This window comes from Macaca mulatta, chromosome 9 (assembly GCF_049350105.2).
Source record: "Macaca mulatta isolate MMU2019108-1 chromosome 9, T2T-MMU8v2.0, whole genome shotgun sequence".
Classification (NCBI taxonomy): Eukaryota; Metazoa; Chordata; class Mammalia; order Primates; family Cercopithecidae; genus Macaca; species Macaca mulatta.
In genome coordinates this window covers 103,021,019-103,039,759 of record NC_133414.1, presented here as the reverse complement: position 1 = coordinate 103,039,759, position 18,741 = coordinate 103,021,019, and the positions used below count along the sequence as shown (strand labels likewise).

Here is an 18,741-nt window from a genome sequence, read left to right as displayed (position 1 = left end):
CAAAACAGGAAGTTGAGACAACTGGTTATTAATACTTGTTGGAAGAAGTTATTTCCCCCAGGGCTGAGGTAAAGCAGCTACCACCCTGAGGACACTAGACAAAAAGTGAGATTACCAGAACCTAGTTGCTCAGAAGGAGAAAGGGCAAGGAATCCAACCGTGTTAAAGACACACATGATTGTAAGATACATCCCAATGCCAAAAATGTTAACATGTAAAGGGAAAAAGAGATATGGTATTAACTGATAGACTGTTAAGAATATGAAATAAATCCAGGCTGGCTAGGGGAATCTAGTATGTTTAATCATATGAAATTGTGAGTGTTTTTCCATTTTGGCCTATATAAATGAGTTTCATATGTTTCAACCTAATATTTGGGGAGGCAAGAGGCTAACAGTAGAGTACTCTTGTCCTGGGCTTCCATCTCTCCGAGGTCCATTGTCCTGAGCTGTCCCTTCTCTTCACAGCTTCACCCACTCTCCTTCTGAACTTCATGGTAATAAGTTTGTATGTGCTCAGGGGCTGGAGGACTTGAGGGCAGTGCAAAAACAACCATTTGAAAACATTAGTAATTTTAAAGTGAAATATTCTTTTTTTTTTTTTTTTTTTTGAGACGGAGTCTTGCTCTGTCACCCAGGCTGGAGTGCAGTGGCCGGATCTCAGCTCACTGCAAGCTCCGCCTCCCGGGTTTACGCCGTTCTCCTGCCTCAGCCTCCCGAGTAGCTGGGACTACAGGCGCCCGCCACCTCGCCCGGCTAGTTTTTTTGTATTTTTTAGTAGAGAAGGGGTTTCACCGTGTTAGCCGGGATCGTCTCTCGATCTCCTGGCCTCGTGATCCGCCCGTCTCGGCCTCCCAAAGTGCTGGGATTACAGGCTTGAGCCACCGCGCCCGGCCTAAAGTGAAATATTCTTAAGAAGGGATTATATAAGTACAAAAAAGAACAAGTAGCATTTTATTGAATGTTTACAGTCCTCCTATGCCAAGTGTTTACCACATTATCATATTCACTTTATTCCCCAACAAACTCAGCTGTGCAATAAGAGCTGACTCTTTTGTGGTGCTTAACATGTAACAGTCATCATTTTAAGCCTGTTGACTTAAACTTGACTCATGCACTTGCTTCTCTTTATAAGCCTGTAAGGTAGGTATTAGTTTGAGTTATTTGAAATCACTGACATTCGACTGTTTTTGACCTACAAAATAGCAGTTTAAAGTAGTTCAAGTTAATACAATCATTTTTCAAGAAGTGATTACCGAAGAAGAAATTGAGGCATATGGCGGTTAAATAACTTTCCCAAAGTCGCGCAGTTGGTAGGTGGAGGAGCCAGGATTCAAACATAGGCAGCCTGTGTTCTAAACTATTACACCTTACTGCCTGTCCATGGGTACCATTTTATCCTCATCCACAAATGTGGAAACTGAGGCTTAGGACAGTTAAGTTACCTTGGCCAGAGCCCCAGAGCTGGGAAATGGTATAGCTGGCCTTCTGGGTCTAACTCCAGAGTCTATGTTCTGCCCACGTATTATTCCACAGCCGTGCATTCCCTGCAAGGAGTGCCCGGGATGGAAAGGGGGTGAATTCTCCTAGCTAATTACTCGGATATATTCATCATCCTGGTTGAGTAGATATTTGCATAGCTATTTTATTAAATATAACTGAAAAATTGCCTCATAGATTCCCCCAGCCCCACCCCACAAAGGTAACAGAAATAACGCAAATAATGACATTGCAAATTGCCACTGGGGTTGTCTAGACCCTTCTTCCAAAGGCCACCATCAGTACGTTCTGGATTCCTTTCTGAGGACTGACTTCAAAGCACCATGCTCACGTGTTGAAGATTCTCAGCATGGAAAGATTCCGCTTTCTTCTACCCCCTTTTTATAAATCCTGGATTTATTAAGCACATCCTGTGTGATAGGCCTTGTGTTAATTGATGGGGATTCAGCAGCAAATAAAATGGACACAGCCTGCTTTCACTGTGTTTTCAGCCTATCAGGGAGGAAAGACACTACAAGAATATTAACAATAATATGTTTTGGTAGAATAATACAGGGAGCTCCAGGATCATAGAGCTGGGAGATTTAATTCAGTCTGGGACAGTGGTACCCAAAGTGTGGCAGGCAGACCAGCACTATTGAGATTACCTGGGAGGCTGTTTAAATGCAGATTCTTGGGCCCCATCCCAGACCTACTAAATCATAATTTGGTGAAGGGGATAGAGATGGGAAGAGGGAATTTATAGTTGAAAAAGCTCTCCAGGCGATTCTCATGCATACTGAAGTGTGAGAAACCCCGCCATCGGGGTCTGCATGGTCTAAATAGGGAAGTAACATTTACCCAAGTGAGTAGGTCAGATGCAGGAGGGTGGGAGAAGACTGTTCTAGACTGAAGGGAAAGTCTTTGCCAAAATCAGGAAGTCCGAGAAAACCAGATCCATGGGAGGAGCTGGTGGTATGTGGGGAACACAGAGGTTAGAGTAGCCATAGAAGGAACAAAGAGAAACAGAAGGTGGGAGAATGGGATCCTATGAGCTCTCATTAAAAATAAGGTGAGGAAGGAATAGTAAGATGAAGTGTAAGTGACCAAACTTACTCTAATCTTATAATAATCCAGCTGTAAAATCAGCATCATAAGTTAGAGAGAGTCAGCATCTCTGAGGCCACTCTTAAGAGAATTAAGGACTCCATGGACATTTGCTGTTGAGCTGTGTAGTGGGAAGAACTGCCAATCAGTCCTCACTCCCTTTCCCTTTCCCACACAAGCAGACAATCTGAACCTAAATTAAACCAGTTTGAGTTAAATGAGTTCTTCCTGGTCTTTCTAGGGATAGCATTTGTTAATGAGTTGCCCCAGGTGGAACTGGGGGGGCTTAGTTGTCTTGCCAGGGAGAAAACAGGTGTCTCTCAATGTGGATTCAGTACACATTGAGAGAGTCCACGTGCCTAATTTAGCAGGTCCCTGATTAAAAGGGTTGCTATGACTGCAGCTTGAAATTAAATAGAACTGTGGCCTGAAGGAGTCATATCTATCCATGGTGATGGAATTAAAAAACAAAACAAACCAAAAAGATTCGGGTGGCAATGGGCATTTCTGATCATCCAGCAGCGCTATTTCAGACTGAAAGCAAACTTGAGGCCTTGCATGGGGAAGAAGGATGAATCCAAAGAATGAGACTTCCCCGTGTAGATAAGAATGGGGAGTCCGGGTGCAGTGGCTCTTGCCTGTAATCCCAGCACTTTGGGAGGCCAAGGTAGGAGAATGAGGAGTTCGGGTTTAGTCTGGGCAGCATAACGAGACCTTGACTCTACTGAAAAAATAAAAAATTAGTTCAGCATGGTGGCAAGTACCTGTAGTTCCAGCTATGTGGGAGGCTGCGGCAGGAGCATTGCTTGAGCCTGGGAGAGCGAGCCTGTAGTGAGCTATAAATGTGTCACTCTACTCCAGCCTGGGCAACAGAGTGAGAGCCTGTCTCAAAAAAAAAAAAAAAGAAAAGAAAATGGTGGGGAGGTGGACAAAAGTTTAGACAATACTTAAGGTGCTTGGGGAGGGGGCTCAAAGTAAACTGAGTCAGGAGTGGGATAGAACCAGGGAGAGGACATCACTGAGGAGAGAAGTCTAAGTTTTCAGGTACTCACCCTGTGAAACTCAAGAAAGTTAAAAGTAAGTGAGACCTGTAGCCTTACGGAATGGCATGGTCAATGTCAGAAGAGAATTGGAATGAAGATGGGGGTCCTTACCTGTAATTCCCTCTGACTTTGACTTACTGTTCTGTGCTTTCACATGTTTATATCTACAAAGCCTAGTGTAGAGACTGAAAAGGCAGAAAAAGGGAGCACTGACCACCTGTATCCTTACTCGATGCAGAGGAGAAGTTGCACATCTTTGCATGTCTGCACCCAGTGGATTCTGAGCAACCAAACAGTACCTTTGGAAAATAGATCCCTGGCAGATGTGGTAGAAGGAGCATTCCTGGAGGGTAAACTCTGGCTAAAAGTGTAAAACCAAACCCTTTTCTTACCCCATAGTTTGGATAAAATACCCTCTGAAAGACAATAGGGGAGGTTGGACGTTGGGGTAACAACTGATTGCCTTGATGTTGCCTTGCCTTTCTAAGGAGAGGACTCCTGGCATCCCAGGCCATTGCAGATGCATGTCTGAAAGTACGGAATCCATGATCGCAGAGATCTGGGACTTGCATAGCCACCTCCTCCTCAGTGGTCATTGACCATCCAGTTGGTCAGCACTCCTCACTGAGCTCTCAATATGCCCAGAGCAGAAGGGCATCTTGACTCTGTGAAAATAAAAAACAAGAAGACTTAGCTTCTTGGAGGAACCTGTGTACAGGGCCTAGTGGTTTGTGGGTGTTTTGTTTTTAATCAGTGACTTTTCCAGTGACAATCCCCTTGATATATTTCAGAATCTGCTCATTTTGTACTGTTCTTCCCATCCCCCACAAGGAAGGAACAGATTCTTTACCCCCAAGTAGGGTTGCCAGATAAAATCTAGGACATACCATTACATTTAAATTTTGAATAAATATCAAATAATTTTTTCATATAAGCGGGTCCCAAATATTGCAGAAAATGCAAATTACAGAGTGTCCTGTATTTTCATTTGTTAAACCCTACTCCCAAGGGATGCCTGTTTCTCTTCTTGTGAGTGGTTCATTTGGGTTCTTTCTCTTAGGTTGAGATTACCTGCTGATCACTGGTTTTATTACATATGAAAACTTTCTGCATGGTCTTTACAGAAATAGAGGAGAAAGAAGTGATTATTTCTCAAGTTCTTTAGTTAGACTATTCTATAGTCACATGTTTTTGTTCTTATCTAATATGGCAGTCTTGTAAGAAATTTGAGGAAAAATGCAAGATTACTAGCTCCCCATGAACCCCTTTCCTCCCTCTGCCCAAGTCTTAACTATACAGCATCGCGCTGTAAATGGAGGTAGACAAGGAGAGCACAGATGATACCGAAGCAATGCAATCTGAAACTACCAAAGGTTCCACTTCTCACACCACAAACTCCTTTGTTGGTTAGTTGTGAGGGGGTGTTTATAGGACAAGCACTGTACTTTCATTTTGAGACAGCAGCTTGCTTTTAGCCTGAGCAATAATTAGATAAATTACTCCCTTCACTTCAGATTATTAATGACTAAAACTCTGCCTAGAGAGTTTTGAAACTTTGATCAGTATAAACTGGAAAAACAGTCACTTAAATGCTGCAGGTGATTTTCCACCTTGTAGGAAGTAGAGATATCAATAATCCTGTCGGGGTGGAATCTCTCTTTATCAGAACCACCAGCCAGGTATCTTGTCACAAATGTAAAGCAAGTACCTACCCATTGCTTCTTGCTGGAAAAACAAAAAGAGGAAAGTGTCAAGTTACCATCAAACGGGATGTTGTTCAGACTAGAAGCTCATTGTTCTGCTTGGAAATACAAACTGTGTGTTTGCTAGAGTCAGAACTGATTCCCTGCATACTTTTTTGGTCCTGGGGCTTGCTTACAGGAGTTGAAGAATTGGATATAGAAAAGAGAAGAAAAGCATGAGATCCAAATCTCATGCTAGAGGAACTGGATGGAGTTTGGCACAGCTTAGCCCAGACTGGACCACTGCTGTCACATGCACATTGTTATTTGAGACTGAATTACACAGAATGCACTGATGTTGGACTCTTGATAATGCAGTGATCTAATTGTCATGTTGAGGCCTACAGGGCAAGGCCACCCCCTAGTGGTAGGGGTTGGGATTGCTTCTTATGGAAGAAAAAATTACCGCTGTGAATCATGCGAAGAAAAACCAATTATATCATGATTAGGTTAAACCTTAAATAACAGTGGCTGAAATACATAAGGGTTTGCTTCTCTTTCTAAAAGGACGTCTAGAAGTAGGCATTCGGAGCTATTCAGGTAGATCCTTGTTTCCCAAGGACTCAGGATGTCTTCTTTCTGCTTCATTAGCCTCAAGGAATGGCTTGTTCTCAGGGTCACAGGATGGCTGCTGGAGCTCCAGCCATCATATCCACATTGAAGCCTAGAAGGAAGAAAAATGAAAGAGGAAAAATAAATAGTGTGTGTGAGTGTATGGGTATTGGAGTGAGACCTCCTCACTGATTCTCCCTTTAAATAGCTTTTCTGGCATTCCTGCAAACACTTCCACAGCTGGCTGAGGAATAGAGAAATGAAGCCTTTTATCTGGGCATTTTACCATCCTAAGTAAATCAGGGTGTTCTTACTAAGAAAGCGGGGGAATGAATGCCAGGCCGTGGTAGTAGTTTCTGCCTCTCTGAGAAGCCAGCCTGAAACTAGAGGGACAGAGAAGTCTTTCCTCTCTCAAAGCCATTTGACAGCTGGGCCCAAACTTTCTGGTGGCAGATGTGTGCTGGACTCTTACGTGGAGCTGGACCTGCTACTGAGAATGGCTCTGGTAGGTGTGTTTCAGGTAGCCGCTTTGCCAAAAGTTGAAATTACCTTTGAGGCTGAGCTTTCCTTCCATTATCCATACGCCTTTGAAGAAGTTTTGTTAATTGTCTGGTGGTGATATGGTTTGGCTGTGTCCCCACGCAAATCTCTATCTTGAATTGTAGCTCCCATAGTCCCCATGTGTTATGAGAGGAACTAGGTGGGAGGTAGTTGAATCATGGGGGTGAGTTTTCTCATGCTGTTCTCGTGATAGTGAATAAGTCTCATAAGATCTGATGGTTTTATAAAGGGGAGTTCCCCTGCACATGCTCTCTTGCCTGCGCCATGTCAGATGTGCCTTTGCTCCTCATTCACGTTCTGCCATGATTGTGAGGCCTCCCCAGCCATGTGCGACTGTGAGTCCATTAAACTTCCTTTTCTTTATAAATTACCCAGTCTTGGGTATTTTATTAGCAGTGTGAGAACAGACTAATACAATAAATTGGTGTTGCAGAAAGTGGGGAGCTGCTGTAAAGACACCCAAAAATGTGGAAGCAACTGCGGAACTGGGTAATGGGCAGAGGTTGGAACAGTTGGGGCTCAGAAGAAGATAGAAAAATGTGGGAATGTTTGGAACTTCCTAGAGACTTGGAGGGCTCAGAAGACAGGAAGATGTGGGAAAGTTTGGAACTTCCTAGGGACTTGTTGAATGGCTTTGACCAAAATGCTGACAGTGATAGGGACAATAAAGTCCAGGCTGAGGTGGTCTCAGATGGAAATGAGGAACTTATTGGGAACTGGAGTAAAGGTCATTCTTGCTATGCAAAGAGACTGGTGGCATTTTGCCCCTGCCCTAGAGATCTGTGGAACTTTGAACTTCAGAGAGATAACTTGGGGTATCTGGTGGAAGAAATTTCTAAGCAGCAAAGCATTCAAGAGATAACAGAGCATAAAAGTTCGGAAATTTTGCAGCCTGATGATGCAGTAGAAAAGAAAAACCCATTTTCTAGGGAGAAATTCAAGCTGGCTACAGAAATTTGCATAACTAACAAGGAGCCAAATGCTAATCACCAAGACAAGGGGGAAAATGTATCCAGCGTATGTCAGAGAACTTCATGGCAGCCCCTCCCATCACAGGCCTGGAGGAGAAAAAATGGTTTTGTGGGCTGGGCCCAGGGCCCCCTTGCCGTGTGCAGTCTAGGGTCTTGGTGCTCTGTATCCCAGCTGCTCCAGCCATGGCTGAAAGGGGCCAAGGTACAGCTCGGGCCATGGCTTCAAAGGGTGCAAGCCCCAAGCCTTGGCAGCTTTCATGTGGAGCTGGTCCTGTGGGTGTGCAAATGACAAGAGGTGAGGTTTGGGAACCTCTGCCTAGATTTCAGAGGATGTACGGAAACACCTGGATGTTCAGGCAGAGGTGTGCTACAGGGGCAGAGCCCTCATGGAGAACCTCTGCTAGGGCAGTGCAGAAGGGAAATGTGGCATTGGAGCCCCCACACAGAGTCCCCACTGGGGCACTGCCTAGTGGAGCTATGAGAAGAGGGCCACTGTCTTACAGACCCCAGAATGGCAGATCCACTGACAGCTTACACTGTGAGCCTGGAAAAGCTATAGACACTCAATGCTAGCTCATAAAAGCAGCCTGGAGGGGGATTGTACCCTGCAAAGCCACAGGAGCAGAGCTTCCCGAGGTCATGGGGGCCCACCTCTTTCATCAGCATGACCTGGATGTGAGACATGAATTCAAAGGAGATAATTTCAGAGCTTTAAGATTTGGCTACCCCGCTGAATTTTGGACTTGCATGGGGCCTGTAGCCCCTTCGTTTTTGTCAATTTCTCCCATTTGGAATGGGGTTATTTACCCAATGCCTGTACCCCATTGTATCTAGGAAGTAACTAACTTGCTTTTGCTTTTACAGGCTCATAGGCAGAAGGGATTTGCCTTGTCCCAGATGAGACTTTGGACTGTAGACTTTTGAGTTAATGGTGACATGAGTTAAGACTTTGGAAGACTGTTGGGAAGGCATGGTTGGTTTTGAAATGTGAGGACATGAGATTTTGGAGGAGCCAGGGGTGGAATGATATGGTTTGGCTGTCTCCCCACCAAAATCTCATCTTGAATTGTAGCTCTCATAATCCCCACATGTTGTAGGAGGAATCTGGTGGGAAGTAATTGAATCATGGGGGCAGATTTTCCTGTGCTGTTCTCATGAGAGTGAATAAGTCTTATGAGATCTGATGGTTTTATAAAGGGCAATTCCCCTGCACACACACTTTTGCCTGACATCATACAAGATGTGCCTTTGCTCCTCCATCACCTTCTACCATGATTGTGAGGCCTCCCCAGCCATGTGAAACTGTGAGTCCAATAAATCTCTTTTTCTTTATACATTACCCGGTCTTGGGTATGTCTTTATTAGAAATGTGAGAGCAGACTAATGAAGTTGAGCTCTGGAAAGTTAATGTAGGGGTGGGTAAGCATGTCTGGAACTCAGTGTAAGAGGGCTATGTCTCCTTCCCCAAAGCTAGAAGGGTGGCATCTGTTGCCTAACAGAGATTGGCCAGGGAGAGCTGCTACGGGTTATCAGAGCTCCCTGGGGTGTTTGGCTGAGGCAGTGGCTTGGCAGCTTGAGGATGGGCCCTGAGCAAAAAACACCTGAGCAGGTCAGACATGTTTCCAAATACACTTAGGATGAGCAACCTGGTTTGCTTTGGACTGAGAGGTTCTTGGGCCACAGAACATTCAGTGGTAAAACCAGGAAAGTCCTGGACAAGCTGGGATGAGTTGGCCATCTTAATAATACATATAAGAAAGCATCTTACAGGGATCTTTAGAAATTGCCTGGGGGACCAAGGACTAAGTGCCTGCCATGTGGCAGCTGGCAGCTCAGAGTCACTGGAATCTTATTTTTACCGGTATGCAATGTGGGAAATTTATTTTGATGATGCCTAAAGTTTCTGATTTTGCAAACTCTGTGTCTCAGAAATAAACTATGTCTGCATTGGATAAGAGAAGAGCAACAATTTAAAAGGCCAGAATAAAAATGGCAATAAGTAAGTGAAATAAAGTGGAAATGTCCAAGTCTCATGGCACTGCATACAGACCTACCTCCCAGAACCCAGCTTGTGCCTTCTCTCCAAGCTCATGTCCTACCACCACCCCTCCTGTCTGACTCCCTTTTCTGCTGCTACAACAGAATGCTACAGACTGGGGTAATTTATAAAGAAAAGAGATTTGTTTGACTCAGACTTCTGGAGGCTGGGAATCCAAGATTGAATAGCCACATCTGGTGAGGTTTTCTTTTGCATCAAAACATGGTGGAAAGCACCCCATGGCTAGGAAGTGTACACACAAGATGACACAGGAAATTGGGCCAAACTCATCCTTTTATCAGGAACACACTCTCTCATTAACTAACCCACTCACTTGATAATAGCATTAGTCTATTCATGAGGGCAGAGCCTTCATGACCTCATCACCTTTTAAAGGTACTATTGTGATATCATCACAATGGCAATTCAATTTCAACATGAGTTTTGAAGGGGACATTCAAACCATAGCACCTGGCAAACATCACCTTGCCAGCCCTGTCATGTCCTGAATGCATTATGCTATTATGCACATCTCTGCCTGGAATGCCTTTCCCTCCTTCAAGAACCTGGTGAACTCCAACTGTTCCCTCTAATTTGCAGCTTAAGAGTCGTTTCTGTGGAGCCTTCTCTGGCCCTCTCCAGGCAAAGCTGAGTGCCACCTCCCTTCAGTCACCTGTGCACCCTGGCATGTCTGATGACACTGCATCCCAGTGGCAGGCTTGGAAATGGTCTGCCTCTTTCATGGACCAATTAGCTCCCTAAGCCTAGGCAGTCCTTACCATGTAGCAGAACTTCAGGAACATGGTATATATAATAGACACTTACTAGTGTTAGTTAAGAGTCAATCAGTGTGTGTGTGTGTGTGTGTGTGTGTGTGTGTATACATACTTATTTACATTTATATTTATTGAGTCTTTTCTATTCAGGGCATCAGAATGCTGACTGAAATTCTCAATTGGATCTACTGTGTTCAGATTCACTTGTTAAAATACTCAAATGGTTCATTTAAGCTGAGACTTTATAAATACACAAGAAAAATTCATTAGAAATGTTATCCTGATAATAACTAAAACTTACAAACCCAAGAAAAGAATTCATTAGAGATATTATTCTTGAAAATAACCAAATCTGTGATGTAGGATGAACTGTTATTTTTCCCCAACAGTTAAACCTAAGAAGACATATGTGAAAAATAACTAATATTTCAAAGAATGTTCAAATACTAACTTTTGGTTGCTTCGTACTCTGGAATTAGAAAAGTATTTAAATGAACATGACTGATGCATTAGAAAAGACAGAATAAGTTAGGCTTTGTTAAGAAAATAAAACCAAAAACAAAACCCAAATCTCAGAGATTTAACAGAGTGAATGCTTATTTTCTTCTCCGTGCTGTATGGGACCCCTTTACACATATTGCCCTCAAGGGCACCATAACGGGAGGAGAGCCCAGGATGATCCCACAGACAAGTTCCCTTCCCGTTGGCCAGAGCCCTGTCACATGGCCTCAACCTACCCAGTAAGAAATGCAGAGCAGCCCATGGCTGATGAGTTGAGAGTCACAGTACCCCAGGGAAGGAGATTCTGACCTGCAGATTAGCACGCAGCTCATCTACCAGAGAGTGCTGTCGGAGCTATACTGTGGAAAGGAGGGGAAGGAAGCAGGATCAGGCAGAGGGAGAGGTCAAGCCTCAGGGTCATCTCAGGGGCCTTAGCTGCTATTGTGGGGAGTTCTGAAGATGAGATAACTTCAGGACTATTCTGAGTTGGGACAAAAGGGCTGGACCTTGGTATCCCTAAGTTGGTTGGTCAGTCATTGGAAAGGATGTGACCCTGAGTGAAGCAGCCCAACTAAAGCAATTTCAGAGGGGATTCACACCTGAGGGCTGAGCACCAGCAGCTGGGGAGTAAGTCCTGCTCACACCCTTGATGGAGGATCAGGAGGCTCATCTCAGCACTCCACAGTGTGCATGACAGTGTCTTCTGAGCAGAGAGCTCTGAACATATTACATCTGAATATGGCCACATACGAATCCTCTTTCATCATTCTGGCTTGACATCAATATCTGGGCTTGGCCTGTGAACCACACCAGTCGTCTTGCTAGCAGTTCCACTACACTCCGGCTTAAAGTACCTTCTTCATCCCTAACTGCTGTAGCTGTCCCTACTGACTACTGCACAGATTCAGGCACTGCTGAGCTCCAAAACAGAACAAAACAAAATAAAACAAAATGTCCCGCAAAATTCCTGCTGGCCGCTTGATCAAAGGATGGTCTCTCTTCATCTATCTCTGCTGAGCTCACTATAAATCATGGATATCTGTCTGTCTTTGAGCTGTCTCTGGCTACGATGGGCCAGGAGCCTTCAAAGCGCCTCTTTCAGGTTGGACTTCCTAATCAGCATCATGGAACACCCACTCCTCCAGTGATTGAAACCATATTTGATTTTTCTGTTTAACCATTTCATGACCACTACACACCAGTTACACTGGAAACAGTGTAACTCTGTTGAGAAACACCTGTGCAAATTCAGCATTTGTTTACTGGGTCTCCAGTAGGAGAGGATGTTGAGCTCAATCCTCATGTTCAAGAGGATGCTACTAGGACCTCACTTTTACTTAGTCTAACCACTTTCTTTCTGTGCAGGCAATAATAATGACTGGCATTTACTGCAAAGCATTTTATACATGATAACTTAATTTTCACAACTACTCTAGGCAGAAGCACTATTTCCTGATTTACATCTAAGAAAGTCAAGGCACAGATAGCTTAAGACACTTCCCCAAGGTCACATGAGGCATAAATGGAGAATTAGCATTTTAACCCAGGTAGTCTTACTACACAGTTCCGGCTCTTAATTACTATGTTATACAGCTTGTCAATCAATATCCAGGATTTCTGAAAACTCAGGGATTTATGTGTCCCTGGATGCAGGCCCATAAGTCAGCAATGCATATTTCTATGGAATCCCTCATAAGGGTCATTTAATGCTTTAGATATAAACCCTGCATGGAAAACCCAATAGGGAACTAAGCCCTAGCCAGGAACTCCCCCTTGTAAGCCAGAAAAATAGAAGTGAGTAAATTTAGAGAGGGAGATTCCCCATTAAAAAAATGACACGCAAATTCGTGAGGCGTTCCATTTAAAAAATGGAGATATGTATTAAAATATAAACTTATAGAATTTAGTATTTTTAGTATGGGGCAACTTAGGACTAGCTTTTGTGAATATGCATTGTTGTACCATAAGGCAATAAGGTAGTAAAATACATTTAGACTTGGAGGAGAGACAGCAACCACTCTTTGTGGGTGGGGTGGGACAAGAAGGTGGAACTGTCCCCTACCAGCATTGAGTCTGCTCATTTCTCTCCCTGCACAGACAGGTAGCTATAGCCCTGTCCACCCCCATTTGCAAAGGAAGCCTAACTGTCTACACAGAGAGTCTCTGGCATCCTCTATATTCAATTATCTGGCGAGAATGGGGAGACACTTTATAAAGCTGTTCTAAATGCTGGACAAACCGCTCCTTTGTCTTTAGGAGTAACAATATGATGGACTTTCTCCACACCACATTACCTGGGAAATGGGGCTAGAAGGAAGTTTTGTGCCACGTTCCTCTGATAGGAATGCTAACCTGTCACATTGGCCACAGTGTTAGGATACAAATAGCCCAAACGAGGCCATCCACCAAGCTTAGCAAGCCCTGCCTGGTGATAAAATGTGCTTGAAATAGGCAATATCTGGGGGTGATTTGGTCCTGACAACTCAGCCTCCAAACCACATTTTGCATGTGTCAGGAAAATGAACGCCATGTCCACTCCATGTGGTTTTAGCAATTAGACCTTTATTAATACCATGGAGCAGCTGGAACTAGAAATAGTCTCAAGTGCTCACATTCTCTGAACATACCAATTTCCAGAGTGGGTGGCAGCTATTGAGGCCCAGGTTTATCTGTCTTGGGCCAAAATTCTCATACTCTTGACCCTATGTGTTGGGCCTGGATTTTGTGGCTCCCTGAAAACATGGCTACAAAGCTCTGTTCTGAAAAATCAAAGCCTCCTCATTAGAGTAAGAATCTTCTCCCCCTAATCCTTTGTCCACTCCATTGTCATTGGTTCAGATTTAGAAAAGAACGACTCTTCCTGTACTTAGGGTTTTGTTTCTCCCGGAGTGGGAGTGTTGCTGGTTCATAACGCTCTTACACCTGTCCCCTACCCAAGGCTTCTCCCTGTAAACTTGGACCAGGCTGGACTTCACAAGAAGACAAGAATTGGTCTAATCTAATTGCCTTTCCAGTGAAACGGCCTCAGTTTCCCCCAGGCATCACTTACTTATGGGATGGACAATTTCCATGCCAGTACAGCTCTGGGTGTTTTGATGTTCTTTCTTGTATTCCACTTAGATCTACTCCCTTATTCTGGCCTCCTCAGTTCTGTCTCATGTTATGTTCACCGAACTGAATGAAACATTGATTTTCAAGCAGACAGGTTTCTTGAGTGTACTGGTCATGTGTAATCTTCATTTCCAACCACACATTTCCTCATGTTGCTCCAGGGAAAGAGGGGAAAGGGCTATTGAAATAACTACTTCTCTCTAGTCCAGGATAAAGGCCAATTTATCCTTCAAGACTGAAGTCCAATGCCACCTTCTCCAGAAAAATAAGGTATTTCTTTTCTCTATTTCTATGAATTTTTGTCATATTAGGTATACTTGTGGGTTAAATTGTATTCCTTCCATAAAAGATATGTTAGTGTTCTAACTCCCAGTGCTCCAGAATGCAACCTTATCTGGAGATGGAGTCTGTATGGATGTAATCAAGTTAAAATGAGGACATCAGGCAGGCCCTAATTCAATGTGATTGGTGTCCTTCTAAAAAGAAGAACTTTGGCTAGAGACAGATGCACACAGAGGGAAGATGATGGGAAGAGACACGGGAAGAAGATGGTCATCTACATGCCAAGGAAGGAGGCCTGGAACAAATTCCGCTTCACAGCACTCAGAAGAAACCAGCCCTGATGACCCTTTGGGTTCAGACTTTTAGCCTCCAGAACTGTGAGACTATGCAGTTTTGTTAAGACCCCCTGTTTGTAGCACTTTGTTACAGCAGTCCTAGCCAATGAATATAGGTATATTATGAGGACTTTAGTCTTTTACTTCTTTTTTTCTTTACAAGTTTTTTAAATAGAAAGGAAGAAGTAAGAAAATTAAGCAGAAAAAAATCGATGTTCAGTGTCCCGGTTGTGAAAACTCCTGCTGATATATACATATATATAGTATATATGATATCTCAAATATATATACACGTATACATATACAACATACATATACATATATGTGTATATAGTATTATATATGCTGAGTTACACCATTCAAAAAACATTTTTTTTGAGACCGGGTCTCGCTCTGTCACCCAGGCAAGAGTGCAGTGGCGTGATCTCGGCCCATTGCAACCTCCACCTCCTGGGTTCAAATGGTTCTCCTACCTCGGCCTCCCAAGTAGCTGGGATTACAGGCACCTGCTACCATGCCTGGCTAATTTTTATATTTTTAGTGGAGATGGGGTATTGCCATGTTGGCCAGGCTGGTCTCAAACTCCTGACCCCAAGTGATCCACCTGCCTCAGCCTCCCAAAGTGCTAGGATTACAGGCGTGAGCCACCACTCCTGGCCTCAAATATTTTTAAAAGTGCAAAGAAAAAAGAGAGTGACTAAGAGCGAGCTTCCATGCCTTAACTTCTCTTCCCATAACTGTCAACCATTCTTAACAGTTAATCACTAAATCTCTGTACCTCAAAACTGTTTATACCAGCAACTCCATATCCATTTATCCACCTGTTCTTTTTTTAAAAAACGTATACAAAAGGGATCCCATTTTACATACTCTTCTTTGCTTTGCTGTTTTCTTTAAACAATACATTGGAACTCCATCCAGACCAGCACATACTGAGTGTCCTCATTTCTTCATGGCTGCACAGTATTCCACTATGTGCATGTGCAATTATTCATGTAACAGGATCTACCCAAAAGCCTGCGTTTTCTGCTGGGCTCTGCTAGGGCAGGTTAGGAATGCATCTGAGCACCTTAGGGCTGGTGGGACATTCAGAGCTCATCTGCCAGCACTCTTGTTTTTCAGATGAGGAAAACTGGTACACAGAATGGAAGCATTTTGCCTAAAGTGACACAGAGACATAACAAAAGTAGTTCCCGCTGTTAGGGATGTCAAACGTTTTCTGTAATTATGTGATTTTTTTGGTCACCAAAACAATGTAAGGGTGTCACAGACCTCATGTTTGCATATATTTCTTAAAATGTTTTATTTCCATAGGTTTTTAAGGAACAGGTGGTGTTTGGTTACATGAATAAGTCATTTAGTGGTGATTTGTGAGATTGTGGTGCACCCATCATCTAAGCAGTATACACTGAACCCAATTTGTATTCTTTTATCCCTCAATCCCCTCCCACCCTTTCCCCCAAGTCCCCAAAATCCATTGTATCATCCATATGCTTTTGCATCCTCATAGCTTAGCTCCCACTTATGAGTGAGAGCATACAATGTTTGGTTTTCCATTCCTGAGTTACTTCATTTAGAAAAATAGTCTCCAGTTCCATCCAGGTTGCTGAGAATGCCATTAATTAGTTCCTTTTTATGGCTGAGTAATATTCACCATAACTTCTTTAACCATTCGTTGACTGATGGGCATTTGGGCTGGTTCCATATTTTTGCAATTGAGAATTGTGCTGCTGTAGACATGTGTGTGCAAATATCTTTTACAAATAACGACTTCTTTTCCTCTGGGTAGATACCTAGTAGTGGGATTGCTGGATCAAATGGTAGATCTACATTTAATTCTTCAAGGAATCTCCACACTGTTTTCCATACTGGTTGTACTAGTTTCCATTCCCACCAGCAGTATAGAAGTGTCCCCTTTTCACTACATCCACACCAACATCTTTTTTTTATTATTATTTTTTGATAATGGCCATTCTTGCAGGAAAAAGGTGATATCACATTGTGGTTTTGATTTGTATTTTCCTGATCATTAGTGATGTTGAGCATTTTTTCATATTTACAAAAAAGAAGAACACAATGAAATTTAGAAACAGAATTTTCTAATCTGTCTCTAATGCTTCTAAATGTTTCAGAATTTTAGTGGGTTGAACACATTTTTTAAATATGTAAAAATGCAACAAATTCCAAATTGTTTGTTACAAGAATTGATTGACATAAAGGGAAACAGAAATATAATAGCTAACTTTAAGCAAAAACTTTGGTACAGTTGGTAAATGGGATTTTAAAAAATAAGCATCATGATTTAGTAAGTGCAGTTATCACTTTTCTTATTTGTATTCACATGCCTTTGTGAGGTAATTAAACTTTTTGTTTTTAGCAATTATTGCCACTGAAATCAAGCATCAAAATAAGCCAAACATAAAACCAGATCTTCCTACTGCTTTATGTTAAAGCAGTGTCAAATTAAATGTTAAATCAAGATATTTTAAAATCAATGAAGCATTAATATCTACATTTAACTCTTTAAAATATTGTTAATTATAGCTAATAACAATTTAGCAAAAGCAAATGCTTTTCATTTTGATTTTTAAACTTTTTATGTATGTAGTCATTTATGTTTTTATTTTACAGCTATTATGTACATATTAGTATATTAATACACAGATAAATTTATGTGTGAAATATTTACTTATTCTAGAGGACAAACACAAAGTTGGTTTTACTTCTGTGAATGTCAAATCAAACAAAGTTTGTAAAACTGTAAATTAAACTGCCAGCTGATCTCTTCACAGCAACAATAGAAACAAGTAACGAGACAACTTCAAAGTGCTGAGGAAAAATAACTGACACCCTAGAATTCTATTCTCAGCTAAACCAAAATTCAAGACTGAGAGCAAAATAAGGACATCATCAGGCAAGCAAGCACAGATTTAAATAAATTACTACTCACAGTCCCCTGCTGAAAGAATTCCAAAAGCTCTGTTTCTCTGGGAGAAGGCGCAGGAAGTGAGAAGCAAAGAGGAGCAGAGACTGGTAAATATTAAATATAAAGGCAAATCTAAACAGGCATTGATCCCAAAACAATATAATGGTAACTAGTTTGGGGTTATAAAAACGAGGTGTAACTGGCCCGGCGCGGTGGCTCAAGCCTGTAATCCCAGCACTTTGGGAGGCCGAGACGGGTGGATCACGAGGTCAGGAGATCGAGACTATCCTGGCTAACACGGTGAAACCCCGTCTCTACTAAAAAATACAAAAAACTAGCCGGGCGAGGTGGCGGGCGCCTGTAGTCCCAGCTACTCGGGAGGCTGAGGCAGGAGAATGGCGTGAACCCGGGAGGCGGAGCTTGCAGTGAGCTGAGATCCGGCCACTGCACTCCAGCCTGGGCGACAGAGCGAGACTCCGTCTCAAAAAAAAAAAAAAAACAAAAAAACGAGGTGTAACTAACATATTAGACAAAGAGACATGTGATTCAAGAAAGAGTGACCAGAATGAATAGGTACTATGGTAATGCCCAGCAGGAGGGCAAAGATATTAACTCTAGGCTTCATGTCAAAATTCCAGTGTGTAGATGCCAGCAAAAAACAGTGTTTCATGGAAAATGTCTAAAAGCAACAAGAAGAATGAAAAATAAAATTCAATCTCTAATTTTAACAAAGCTTGGAGATGGCTAAAAGTAGAATCACCAAATAAGTGGAAATGCTCCCTTACAGCAGTGGACTTGGAGCAAGGCAGTGCATGGGTGGCAGCATAACGGGTATCCTGGAGCAAAGTTAGCAAAACCAGCGTCTCAAAAGTGGGTTGTGAAACTTCATCCAGTCAGGTGTGGTGGTTCATGCCTGTAATCCCAGCACTTTGGGAGGCTGAGGCAGAAGGATCACTTGAGCCAAGGAGTGTGAGGCTGCAGTAAGCCATGACTGTGCCACTGCACTCCAGCCTGGGCCACAGAGTGAGACTCTGTCTCAAAAACAAAACAAAACAAAACAAAAACCCTCAATCTAAGAGCAGGGGAAATGAGGCATAAGCAATGGCATCAAGGTCCCCCTGGACCTGACTTAGTTCCAAGAGGAAGAAGACTTAAAGACAATGGAGGTATAATCATACAGGTAGGCAAGGCACCGTTCCACATGAAGATCTAAAACTTCCAAAATTGTAGACTTTTCAGAATGTAGTCTCAAAATATATGAACCACAAATGACCAGAATCACAAAAAAATCAAGCAATCCACAGCCACATAAGATATT

General features: G+C 42.7%; 1 long non-coding RNA gene across 1 annotated transcript; it reads right to left on the bottom strand.

Moving 5' to 3' along the window:
* Positions 1 to 282: 282 nt before the first annotated feature.
* On the bottom strand, positions 283 to 17,930 carry LOC144331170 (uncharacterized). Its single transcript, XR_013398124.1, has 4 exons — positions 17,448 to 17,930; positions 4,108 to 6,034; positions 3,350 to 3,467; positions 283 to 530 (listed from the first exon to the last, which is right to left on the bottom strand). It is a non-coding gene; the product is annotated as an uncharacterized LOC144331170 (long non-coding RNA).
* Positions 17,931 to 18,741: the final 811 nt, after the last annotated feature.